At 36.3% G+C, this 14311-nt stretch overlaps 1 pseudogene; it reads right to left on the reverse strand.

Moving 5' to 3' along the window:
- Positions 1 to 1039: 1039 nt before the first annotated feature.
- LOC143668181 (small ribosomal subunit protein uS10 pseudogene) overlaps positions 1040 to 14311 on the reverse strand; it is a 28608-nt pseudogene continuing 15336 nt past the window's right edge.

A 14311-nucleotide genomic window follows, 5' to 3' on the forward strand; every position in this document is an offset into this window, starting at 1 on the left:
AGTTGCTAATTACTGGTTCAATTGCAGAGAAGATTTTTATATACATATCCACATATTCACATTAAAAATATATGCATAAATACATGCAGAATGGCAAGTGGTTAAATTTTACCTTGTTGTGGGGATGGAGTAAAATTATACATATATATTATTTCACATTTATAAAATTATATATATATTCATATAATCTTAACTCTATCTGCTTCCAGATATATATATATATATATATATATATATGGAAGACATAAAAAAATTGATTAAAACCAGACTATGGAGACATTTAAATCTCCCTTAAAGGCTTATACCTCACTCAAATACAAAATAAAGTACTTATATGATTTACAAGTAACTAACACTCTATACAATCTCAGTGCACATTACTCACCTCCTCTCTCTCTCTAAGGCAGGAAAGGATAGGGCATCAAGGCTGTGTTCCCTGGTCTTCTATTCAGCTTCAGAAGAGTTGATCAGAGCTGCAAACTTCAGGGGACAAAAATTTCCCCTAAAACTTCTAAATCTCCCTAAGCCATTGAAACATCCCCAAACCATAAAAAGATTGTAAAATCATGGGCCCAAAGCAAATTTTTTGTTAATGACAGAAAGCCTGGGATCATAAAGATTGTTAAATCTCTGCCTAAAGACAAATTTTAGATACATGACAAACTACAAGTTCTGATAGCTATCGCCTTTTAAAAGAGAGAAGACACCTGGTGTCCAAAAGTCACTGTGAGAACCTGCCACCAAGAAAACTTCCTATAAATCACGCTAAACCATTCCATTCAGTGCATTTCTCCCTTGAACATGTCTGTATTAATCTCTTTAGCATGTACTTTCCCTCTCTTTCTTTAATAAGCTTTATTACTTATCCTACTGGCCCTCTCATCTCCAAATTCTTTTAGCAACGAGATCCCTGAACCTGGAATGGGGCTTTAGCTGGCACTATTGCCAGCTGGGTACTGGTTACATCCCCACTACAGCTCTGATTATACTCCTTTCTTTTATTCCCCCCTAGTAACTGCTAATCAGTTTGTTAAAATAGTTAATTTAAGCATCTGCAATGGTTGACATCAAGCTCTACTCTTGGCTCAATATTGACGAAAGTAATCTGTTTAATAATCTTAGAAGAACTGTGCAAGTCAATGAATCGCTGTGGATGCTCATCTAGAAAGGATCCCAAATCTTAGAACCTTTACTGCAAGGAGTTTTCCTTGTGAGAATTCTCAGAGTCTTGGTAGGCACTCAAACCAGTCTTTTCACTGGAGGTTCTTTTCCTTTGTAGCCAAGTCAGCACACACCCACACCAGAGACCTCTGCGAAGCTGGTAAGGGTGATTCTAATGCAGTGAATTGCCATGTCTGGTTCCACATGTATCTTTCTGGTGTCCTTAAAAACCCTGGCTGTGGTATGGCTCCCTGAATGACATGTTCCTTAGCAAGCGCTAACTAGGGTGACAAGGGGAGTGAGTAGCTGGAGGGTGGCAGCAGCAGCCATAGCAGCAGTGACTGCATTCTCCTCCAAGAGCTGATGGTATTCCTTTTACTTTTAAAACTTATCAAGAACACTTACCTCAGGCCTTTGCACTTACTATTTACGATGACTGAATAATCTTTCCCTCAGTATTTCTGTGGCTCATATGGCTAGCTCACTTGCTTTCCTCAGGACTTTGCTCAGTAATCACCTTCTCAGGGAGGGCATCCCTGTTTGACATATTTAATTTCTCAACTCCTCTTCAACGGTTCATAGCTATGTCTCTAGTTCACATTTTCTCCGTAGCACTCACCACTGTCTCACATGCTGTATAATTTATTTGCATGCTTTCTTTTCCATTTCCTTGCCCGAAAGATTATAAGCCTCATGAAGAAGGGAATTTTTATCTGTTTTATTCACTACTTTGTCCCCAGAACCTAGAAGAGGGCCTGGTATAGAGTAAAACCCTCATTAATGTTTGTTGAATGAATGAAAGACAGGGGCTCTTGGTCCTAGATGTTTCAGGGTGTCTGTGAATCAGCAAGACTTTTTATAGAACTGTGATGTAAAAGCAAATATACTTGCAATTTTATTAGGAAACGGTCCATAACCTTCAGCAGATTCAGCAGATGTGTTTTTGTCCAGGGACCCAAAACGTTACAAATAATTGATACAAAGGATTTATACTATTTGTTTTTAAATGGAAAGCAAAGAGTTATTGAAAAAAAGAGTTATGGATGCCTCTGAGAAGGATAGTGTGGCGAGAATTTGATGGTACTGAAGGAAGATTAATCAGTGGGAATGATAGCTATGAATTAGGAGAGATCAAAGGCAAAGAGACCAGGCAGGAATCTATTGTAGTAAGACTGACAAGGAGCACTGAGGTCCTGAACTAAAAAACATAATTTTGGGAATGAAAAGAAGCATCCAATCCTATTATCTGCAAATATCATCAGCACTACTACTATGTTGCACTAGAATAGCTTTGTTCAATTGGAAATCAAGTATTATATCAAAAAAGGCATGTTCTTTTATAAACCAAGACATAACTTCAAATGGTGGGGTGCTGTGGAATAAAATGGGTTCACTGCTAAAGAAAGCCTTCACCGTAATGCCCCAAGTGCTTTAATTTTAAGCAAAGGCAGTCTTTTTTTTGCCTACCAAGGCCACCAAGAATTAACCCTGATTATAAAAAAATGTTGGAACTTCATTTGCTGAGACCCATTAGAGATACTACAATAAGACAAAATAGCGCATATTTTCAGTTTTAATCTTTTGATTTGATTAGCCATGGGTACATTTAAATATTATCATTTTCAGCTAGAAACGTAAAATAATTTGTCATTTAGAAAATATCTTAATGTGATGCATTTTATTTTCCTGGATTCTGAAACAAATACCATGCAATGGGTTGGATTAAACAATGGGAATTTCTTGGCTCATGGCTTTGAGTCTAGGAGAAGTCCAAAATCAAGGTGTCATCAGAGTGATGCTTTCTCCCAAAAGACTGTGGCGTTCGTCATTAGCTGATGGTAATCCTTGGTCCTGGCTTTTCTGTCACATGGCAGAGATGTGGCAGCATCTCTTGGCTCATGGTAGTGTCTCTTGGCTCCTTGGTTCTTTTGACTTCCAACTTCTGACTGCTTCCTTTGGCTTTCTTTCTGTGTCTGAGTTTTTCATTCTGCTTTTGAAGGACTCCAGTAATAGGATAAAGACCCACCATCATTTAGTTGTGTCACACCTTAACTACAGTAACCTCACCAAAAGGTCCTATTCATAACGGGTAAACACCACAGGGATGGATTAAGATTAAAAACATATTTTTCTGGGTTATATAGCTCCAAGCCACAACACAATGTATGTGAAATGTTCTTAATGAAATGCTCCTCACAGCAGAGAGGAAAAATACGTTACATTGAGATTTGACCTCTCATAGAAACTTAAATGGAAGTCCTGTGTTTGATGTGCATTTTATATTTTTACCAATTTATCCATATAATTTTGATAGAAAGCAATGTTTTAAATTATTTATTTGTTAGATACTCATGGGAAAATATTTGAGAATATTTACAAAGCCTTTCTAACCCCCCAGCACAATGCTATATATTACATTTTAGGGGGAGAATAGACTTTGATAAGAATTAATTTCATTTTCTCAGAGTTTTCTAACAATAAAGCAAATAATAAGCTACGATAGTTAATAATTTGAACATGAATAATAGTGATGTAAATGCTATTATCTGAAAAATTCTCACACAGCAATGCAACTAAGCAATTTGGAAGTAGATGCTCCTCACACCTCTCGTTCTCTCCACACTGCAGTGCATTTGATAACTTCTTATTGCTCTGTTGCTGCATACTTCAAGTGTTCCTTTTCTCCCCCAAGTAATACCTCACAGACCAAGTTTCCTATCTTGCCCCTTAAACTTCCATGACGTGTGCTATATTTCTCCAAATTTTGCGATTTTATAGGTATCCAAATCAATGCATCCATCTCTGGTACTATGTTCATGGATGCTCTTCAAAGGAAAAGGCCCATCTCTAAATATGAGTATATCTTTCCCTGAATAGCTCTCATTCAGAGCCCTGCTTCTCTACTGTCATTGGTGTTTTTCATCCCAACCAGCTCTGACAAGGACCTCTGCATGCAACTATTAACTATTTTCTCAGCCCTTACTTATCAAATTCATCTTCTTTGTTGCTGGAAATTTAATGGTGCTAGTGGTTTAATTGAAATCTATTGGGGTGGGCCATGGTGGTTCAGTAGGCAGAGCTCTTGTCTGCCATGCTGGAGACCTGGGAATTGAACCTGGCACCTGCCCATGTTAGAAAAAAAAATCTATCGGGCATTGCACTGGTGGCTCAGTGGCAGAATTCTCACCTACTGTGTCAGAGACCGGAGTTCGGTTCCTGGAGCCTGCCCATGCCAAAAAAAAAAAAAAAAAAAAAAAAAATTCTATCAACAGTTTCTCAAAACCATAGATAAGATTTAAATTTATTTATCATATACACCCAACTATGTTCTGATCTTGCCTTCTATTCTTGCCTTGTCTCCTTCTATTTCAACAGGTCTTGCTTTTTCCACGCTTTCTTTCTGAAACATCTTATCTCTCCTTCCACCTGTTCATTCATTCATTCTTCAGGTCTCAATTTCACCAATACCATTCTCTTACCTAGGCAGATTCGTTCTTTTCCATTTTTCAGTACTTTGTGCTGCCTTATTGAAGCATTATGCCATCTTATGCCATACAGTAATGCCTGGAGAATTCCTTATTCATCTTCTTATGACTAGTGCTTAACAGAGTAACCCCCACATAATGGTTTTTACAAAGATAATATTTCATCCCAGAAAATATTCTAATGATGGAAAACCTAGTTTAGACATACGAGGAGGAAAAGAAATTAACTCATTTTTGTGTTCTTCAATTGTACAACAAGCCACTTAAACTTAACTTAGGCTTAATCACTGCTATCTACTATTATTTTGGGGAAACCTTCTCAATCTGCCTTTGGCTAACTCACTTGCTGGGTTCTGGCTCCCGTAATGAGGACATTTGGACATATAGGAATGAAAGAGTATAGAAGCAAAAGTTGTTCAGGGGTAAGTAGAGGAAACAGCTTCTTGGTTTCTATCACTTCATACATAATAGCTTCTGGAACTAATTGTAGCTGGGCAGGAAAAGTGCTAGCTCTCATGGAGAATAACAAATACCAACCATTTTCATCCTTGCTGTGCCTACACAGGTAAAAAAATAAAACAATGACAACAAAACCCAGCCTCTCAGCAAAGGAGAGTAATCACACCCTCTGTACCAAGGAAATGTCAGCCACCATGATAGGCGCTTTCATCCAGTTATTACTTTTCTGGAACATAGATATTGAACCATCCCAATGACTCTTGGATCCCTGACAAGAGAACCATCTACACTCACTGTCTACTCAAGTTAACCACCTGGAAATGGAACTTGTTTGATGAGCCGTTTCATCAGATGAGCCACTTTGTGTGTTTTACATCCAGGCACAGGCCAGCACCGTGGGTCTGGCCCAGAAACCAGAAGCCCCATGTTTCAAACCTGGAAGTACTTAGTAAGTCCATCTGCTAGAATTACAGAATGTGCAGTCAAAAATGATTTGTTGGAATGGACCTCTTAATACCTGTACATTCATATCAGACGTTCAGATACATCGAAATTTCCTTTGTTGAAGGGTCAAATTTCATAAAAAGAAAATGAATTGGTGATTTTTACTTTTGAAGGTATAAACATCTCTTTTATGTTTAAGCATGTTTCATGTATTTTGTATGAAACCAAACATTAAAGGTTTTATTTATGATAAATATTCTACCTTATTTTAACATATTCCTTATTGTGATTTTCTTTTAATTTTTTTTTTACAGGTTTTATCTACAGTTGTGTGTTACACCTTCAGTGTGTTCAAAATTTCCTTTTTTTTAAAAAGAGGAGAAATGAAATCATTTCAACATCAGTTCTATTTTTAAAAATGCTATACTTGTCCTCCTTTCTTTACAGTCTCGTGAAAATTTGGAGGAATCAACATGAAAAAATCAAAGCACTTACAAGATTCAACGAAGAGCGGGCCACAGTGACTCAGTGGCAGAGTTCTCACCTGCCATGCTGGAGACCCGGGTTCGTTTCCCGTTGCCTGCCCATGCAAAAAAAAAAACAAAAACAAAAAAGATTCAATGATTCCCTCCTTTCTTTCCTTCCCAATGTTCTTCTGGTAACATCTGTATATCAGGCATCCTTCATACAATATATGAAAAAAATGAGAGGGACACTAATTTAATACATACACATAAACATAGCCCTGTATTGATTTGATATTTAAATTTTGCCTAGCATGTATTTCATTATGCTATCATCTGTTTATAATAAGTTTCAAAAATGGATCTGAATAGCTCTGAGAAACAGATTCTATAATAGGATTACCTGCAATAAGAATAGCACCAGTTAAGGAATCTTAGTATTTCTTTTAAAGGATCTAGCTCCACCAGAAACAGAATGATCTACTCTCGGCTCTTGTCTTAATCTTTTCATAGAACCTTCCTCCTTTTCAAGAGTCCTCTGGAGTTTTAAAAGCGTGGGACCACATCACAAAATTCCATGCTAACCATGTTCCCACTCCATAGTATGTTATCAATATTGTATCTATATACATTAGGTAAGCAACTGTGTTTTTGACAAAGAAGAAAGGAAAGAAAGAAAGAAGGAAGGAAGGAAGGAAGGAAGGCACAGAGGGTGGGAGGATGATAAATCTATATCTGAATCTAGAAGAGGATTTTTGCCATTCTGCCACAATGTCAAAATCACACTATCACAAGAAGTGTTCTCATTAAGAGATTTAGGGCTGGCATTTGTGATTTTCACTGGCACCAGCCACATGAGCAGCAGTAGGCAAAAGGGGTGTAGTGGTGATAGTAGAGGTGGCGGTGCAGGGGAAGTGGGGTGGGATTGATAGAACTGATGAAGAAGTTCCAAGTAGGTTCCTCATCAATGGAAGTATCAGAATGAAGGACGTCTACAAGAGCACACATCATTGGGACTCTGCCTAGTATGTGGGAAAGTCTTCAAAGAAGATAAAGATACTATCCTAGCTTTCCAAAGAAATAGATTTCATTATTCTTAATATGGCACCATTTTTTTATTTGTCTTAATTTGCCATACTGCTATGAAAAATACCACACAAAGGGTTGGCATAAACAACAGAAATTTATTATCTAGTGGTTTCAGAATCTAGAAGGCTTGCTTCTTCTTGATGTTATTAGTATTTTGGTGCTGGCTTGCCAGCAATCCTTGGCTTTTAATCCTTGGCTTTATCTCACCATCATTCATTTGGACCAAAAATAACATCTTTAAGAGGTTCTATTTACAATGTGTTCACACTCACAAAGACACAGATTAAAATTAAGAACTTGTCCAGATTTGCATATAGGCATACCTTGCTTTATTGCAATGAACTTTATTGCACTTCACAGAACTTGTATTTTTCACAGTCGAAGGTTTGTGGGAACACTGCATTGAGCAAGTCTATTGCACCATTTTTTTCCAATAGCATGTGCTCATTTCATGTCTCTATGTCACATTTTGGTAGTTTACACATATTTCAAATTTTTTCACTATTATTATACTATACTGGTGATCTGTGATCAGTAATATTTGATGCTACTATTGTAATTGTTTTGGAGTACCATGAACCAGGTCCATAAAAGACAGCCAACTTAATGGACAAATATTCTGTGTGTTCTTACTGCTTCACTGACTGGCTTTCTTGCCACTTACCCTGTTCTTGGGCTTCCTTATTCCCTAAAATACAAACATATTAAAATTATGCAAATTTATAACCCTTCAATGGTTTTCACAAGTGAAAGGAAGAGTTGCTTGTTTATCATTTTATATAAAAATCTAGAAATGATTAAGCTTAGTGAAGAAGGCATGTCAAAAGCTGATATAAAGCTGAAAGTTAAGTTTCTTGCACCAAACAGCCAGGTAGCTGGAACAGTGCTGATTCCCTCAATAAGAAGAGTTTTGTGGTGAGGGAACCTTATTGTAGGAGTAGAGGGGTAGGGGAAATGAGAGCATTTGGTGCTCTCTTGATTTTACCAAATATCAAGGGAGCAATTAATATTGCACTTTAATTTTAGGCCTTACATCACATGGTAGGATTGGCGTATGCATTTATATCAGAACTATAAAGTGAAAGCAATGTACTCTTAGGATGCCTTCATGCCAGAGTACCAAGAATCAAAGGGTGAGGAATGTAAAGTGAAAGTTCTTAAAGGAAATTAAAAGTGCTATTCCAGTGAACATGCAAATGAAAAGAAAGTGAAACAGACTTCTTGCTGATATGGAGAAAGTTTTAGTGGTCTAGATAGAAGAACAAACAAGCCAAACATTTCCTTAAGCCGAAGCCTAATCTAGAGCAAAACCCTAACTCTTTTCAATTCTCTGAGGGCTGAGAGAGTCAAGAAAGCTACAGAAGAAAAAAGTATGAAGCTAGCAGAGATTGGTTCATGAGGTTTAAAGAAAGAAGCCATTTCCATAATATCAAAGTATAAGGTGATGCAGCAAGTGCTGATATGCAAGCTTCAGCAAATTATCCAGAAGTCATGAAAGTGCTACACTAAACAATAGGCTTTCAATGTAGATGAAACAGCCTTATACAGTATTGGAAGAATATGCCATCTAGGACATTTATATCTAGAGATGAGAAGTCAATGCCTGTCTTCTAAGCTTCAAAGGGCAGGTTGAGTCTTTTAACAGGGGCAAATGCAACTGGTGACTTTGAGTTGAAGCCAGTGCTCATTTACCATTATGGAAATCATAGAGCCCTTAAGAATGATGCTAAATCTATTCTGCTGGGCTCTATAAATTGAACAGCAAAGATAGGATGACAGCACATCTGTTTAGGACATGGTATCCTGAATATTATAAGCCCATGAGACCTACCACTGAGAAAAAATATTCCTTTAAAAACATTATTGTTAATTGATAATATATATGGTCACTCAAGAGCTCTGATGGAGATGCACAATGAAATTAATGTTGTTTTCATGCCTGCTAACACATCATCCATCCTGCAGCCCATGGATCAAGAAGTGAGTTCAAAATTTGAGTGTTATTATCTGAGAAATATATTTTGTAAGGCTACAGTTATCATAGATAATGATTGCTCTGATGGATCTGGGCAAAGTAAATTGAAAACCTTCTAGAAGAGATTCACCATGCTTGTTTGGAATCAATATTGGAAGTAGTTGATTCTAACCATTATGGATGACTTTGAGGGGCTCAAGACATCAGTAGAGTAAATTACTGCAGATGGAACGGGAATAGCAAGAGTACTAGAATTGGATGTAAAGGCTGAAGACATGACTCTATTGCTGCAATCTCAGGATGAAACTTGAATGGATGAGGGGTTGCTTCTTATGGATGAGGAAAGAAAGTGGTTTCTGGAGATGAAAACTACTCCTGTTGAAGATGCTGTGAACATTGTTGAAATGGCAAAAAAAAAAAAAAAGAATGAGAATATTACATCAACTTAGTTGATATAGCAGTGACAGGGTTTGAAGGATTGACTCCAATTTTGAGAAGTAGGGAAAATGATGTTTTTATGATGTGATTCAAAGATTTTGTGAGGAAGGGTGAATCATGTGGCAAACTTTATTGTTGTCTTATTTATTTATTGTTTTTAATTTTAGTATTTTATTTTATTTTATTTTTCATTAATTAAAAAAATTAACAAAACATTTAGAAATCATTCCATTTTACATGTACAATCAGTAATTCTTAATATCATCACATAGTTGCATATTCATCATTTCTTAGTACATTTGCATCAATTTAGAAAAAGAAATAAAAAGACAACAGAATAAGAATTAAAACGATAATAGAGAGAAAAAAAAACCTATACCTCACATGCAACTTCATTCAATGTTTTAATATAATTGCATTACAATTAGGTAGTATTGTGCTGTCCATTTCTGAGTTTTTATATCCAGTCCTGTTGCACAGTCTGTATCCCTTCAGCTCCAATTACCCCTTCTCTTTTTTTTTTTTTAAATAACGGAAAAAAAGAAATTAACCCAACATTTAGAAATCATACCATTCTACATATGCAATCAGTAATTCTTAACATTATCACATAGATGCATGATCATCGTTTCTTAGTATATTTGCATCGGTTTAGAAGAACTAGCAACACAACCGAAAAAGATATAGAATGTTAATATAGAGAAAAAAATAAAAGTAATAATAGTAAAAACAAAACAAAACAAAAACCTATAGCTCAGATGCAGCTTCATTCAGTGTTTTAACATGATTACTTTACAATTAGGTATTATTGTGCTGTCCATTTTGGTTTTTGTATCTAGTCCTGTTGCACAGTCTGTATCCCTTCAGCTCCAATTGCCCATTATCTTACCTGTTCTACCTCCTGCTGGACTCTGTTACCAATGACATATTCCAAATTTATTCTCGAATGTCCGTTCACATCAGTGGGACCATACAGTATTTGTCCTTTAGTTTTTGGCTAGACTCACTCAGCATAATGTTCTCTAGGTCCATCCATGTTATTACATGCTTCATAAGTTTATCTTGTCTTAAAGCTGAATAATATTCCATCTAATGTATATACCACAGTTTGTTTAGCCACTCTTCTGTTGATGGAGATTTTGGCTGTTTCCATCTCTTAGCAATTGCAAATAACGCTGCTATAAACATTGGTGTGCAGATGTTCGTTTGTGTCTTTGCCCTTAAGTCCTTTGAGTAGATTCCCAGCAATGGTATTGCTGGGTCGTATGGCAATTCTATATTCAGCTTTTTGAGGGACCGCCAAACTGCCTTCCACAGTGGTTGCACCATTTGACATTCCCACCAACAGTGGATAAGTGTGCCTCTTTCTCCGCATCCTCTCCAGCACTTGTCATTTTCTGTTTTGTTGATAATGGCCATTCTGGTGGGTGTGAGATGATATCTCATTGTGGTTTTGATTTGCATTTCTCTAATGGCCAGGGACATTGAGCATCTCTTCATGTGCCTTTTGGCCATTTGTATTTCCTCTTCTGAGAGGTCTGTTCAAGTCTTTTTCCCATTTTGTAATTGGGTTGGCTGTCTTTTTGTTGTTGAGTTGAACAATCTCTTTATAAATTCTGGATACTAGACCTTTATCTGATATGTCATTTCCAAATATTGTCTCCCATTGTGTAGGCTGTCTTTCTACTTTCTTGATGAAGTTCTTTGATGCACAAAAGTGTTTAATTTTGAGGAATTCCCATTTATTTATTTCCTTCTTCAGTGCTCTTGCTTTAGGTTTAAGGTCCATAAAACCGCCTCCAGTTGTAAGATTCATAAGATATCTCCCAACATTTTCCTCTAACTGTTTTATGGTCTTAGACCTAATGTTTAGATCTTTGATCCATTTTGAGTTAACTTTTGTATAGGTGTGAGAGATGGGTCTTCTTTCATTCTTTTGCATATGGATATCCAGTTCTCTAGGCACCATTTATTGAAGAGACTGCTCTGTCCCAGGTGAGTTGGCTTGACTGCCTTATCAAAGATCAAATGTCCATAGATGAGAGGGTCTATATCTGAGCACTCTATTCGATTCCATTGGTCGATATATCTATCTTTATGCCAATACCATGCTGTTTTGACCACTGTGGCTTCATAATATGCCTTAAAGTCCGGCATCGCTAGACCTCCAGCTTCGTTTTTTTCCTCAAGATGTTTTTAGTAATTCGGGGCACCCTGCCCTTCCAGATAAATTTGCTTATTGGTTTTTCTACTTCTGAAAAATAAGTTGTTGGGATTTTGATTGGCATTGCATTGAATCTGTAAATCAATTTAGGTAGGATTGACATCTTAACTATATTTAGTCTTCCAATCCGTGAACACGGTATGCCCTTCCATCTATTTAGGTGTTCTGTGATTTCTTTTAGCAGTTTTTTGTAGTTTTCTTTATATAGGTTTTTTGTCTCTTTAGTTAAATTTATTCCTAGGTATTTTATTCTTTTAGTTGCAATTGTAAATGGGATTCGTTTCTTGATTTCCCCCTCAGCTTGTTCATTACTAGTGTATAGAAATGCTACAGATTTTTGAATGTTGATCTTGTAACCTGCTACTTTGCTGTACTCATTTATTAGCTCTAGTAGTTTTGTTGTGGATTTTTCCGGGTTTTCGACGTATAGTATCATATCGTCTGCAAACAGTGATAGTTTTACTTCTTCCTTTCCAATTTTGAAGCCTTGTATTTCTTTTTCTTGTCTAATTGCTCTGGCTAGAACCTCCAACACAATGTTGAATAAAAGTGGTGATAGTGGACATCCTTGTCTTGTTCCTGATCTTAGGGGAAAGTTTTCATTTTGAGGATGATATTAGCTGTGGGTTTTTCATATATTCCCTCTATCATTTTAAGGAAGTTCCCTTGTATTCCTATCTTTGAAGTGTTTTCAACAGGAAAGGATTAATCTTGTCAAATGCCTTCTCTGCATCAATTGAGATGATCATGTGATTTTTCTGCTTTGATTTGTTGATATGGTGTATTACATTAATTGATTTTCTTATGTTGAACCATCCTTGCATACCTGGGATGAATCCTACTTGGTCATGATGTATAATTCTTTTAATGTGTTGTTGGATACGATTTGCTAGAATTTTATTGAGGATTTTTGCATCTGTATTCATTAGAGAGATTGGTCTGTAGTTTTCTTTTTTTGTAATATTTTTGCCTGGTTTTGGTATGAGGGTGATGTTGGCTTCATAGAATGAATTAGGTAGTTTTCCCTCCACTTCGATTATTTGAAGAGTTTGAGGAGAGTTTGTACTAATTCTTTCTGGAATGTTTGGTAGAATTCACATGTGAAGCCATCTGGTCCTGGACTTTTCTTTTTAGGAAGCTTTTGAAAGACTAATTCAATTTCTTTACTTGTGATTGGTTTGTTGAGGTCATCTATGTCTTCTTGAGTCAAAGTTGGTTGTTCATGTCTTTCCAGAAACCCGTCCATTTCATCTAAATTGTTGTATTTATTAGCGTAAAGTTGTTCATAGTATCCTGTTATTACCTCCTTTATTTCTGTGAGGTCAGTAGTTATGTCTCCTCTTCCATTTCTGATCTTATTTATTTGTATCCTCTCTCTTCTTCTTTTTGTCAGTCTTGCTAAGGGCCCATCAATCTTGTTGATTTTCTCATAGAACCAACTTCTGGTCTTATTGATTTTCTCTATTGTTTTCATGTTTTCAATTTCATTTATTTCTGCTCTAATCTTTGTTATTTCTTTCCTTTTGCTTGCTTTGGGATTAGTTTGCTGTTCTTTCTCCAGTTCTTCCAAGTGAACAGTTAATTCCTGCATTTTTGCCTTTTCTTCTTTTCTGATATAGGCATTTAGGGCAATAAATTTCCCTCTTAACACTGCCTTTGCTGCATCCCATAAGTTTTGATATGTTGTGTTTTCATTTTCATTCGCCTCTAGGTATTTACTAATTTCTCTTTCAATTTCTTCTTTGACCCACCCATTGTTTAAGAGTGTGTAGTTGAGCCTCCACGTATTTGTGAAATTTCTGGCACTCCACCTATTATTGATTTCCAACTTCATTCCTTTATGATCCAAGAAAGTGTTGTGTATGATTTCAATCTTTTTAAATTTGTTAAGACTTGCTTTGTGATCCAGCATATGGTCTATCTTTGAGAATGATCCATGAGCACTTGAGAAAAAGGTGTATCCTGCTGTTGTGGGATGTAATGTCCTATAAATGTCTGTTAAGTCTAGCTCCTTTATAGTAATATTCAGATTCTCTATTTCTTTATTGATCCTCTGTCTAGATGTTCTGTCCATTGATGAGAGTGGGGAATTGAAGCCTCCAACTATTATGGTATTTGTGTCTATTTCCCTTTTCAGTGTTTGCAGTGTATTCCTCACGTATTTTGGGGCATTCTGGTTCGGTGCGTAAATATTTATGATTGTTATGTCTTCTTGTTTAATTGTTCCTTTTATTAGTATATAGTGTCCTTCTTTGTCTCTTTTAACTGCTTTGCATTTGAAGTCTAACTTGTTGGATATTAGTATAGCCACTCCTGCTCTTTTCTGGTTGTTATTTGCATGAAATATCTTTTCCCAACCTTTCACTTTCAACCTATGTTTATCTTTGGGTCTAAGATGTGTTTCCTGTAGACAGCATATAGAAGGATCCTGTTTTTTAATCCATTTAGCCAGTCTGTGTCTTTTGGTTGGGGAATTCAGTCCATTAACATTTAGTGTTATTACTGTTTGGATAATATTTTCCTCTACCATTTTGCCTTTTGTATTATATATATCATATCTGACTTTCCTTCT

The sequence above is a fragment of the Tamandua tetradactyla genome, chromosome 24 (genome assembly GCF_023851605.1).
Source record: "Tamandua tetradactyla isolate mTamTet1 chromosome 24, mTamTet1.pri, whole genome shotgun sequence".
Taxonomy (NCBI): domain Eukaryota; kingdom Metazoa; phylum Chordata; class Mammalia; order Pilosa; family Myrmecophagidae; genus Tamandua; species Tamandua tetradactyla.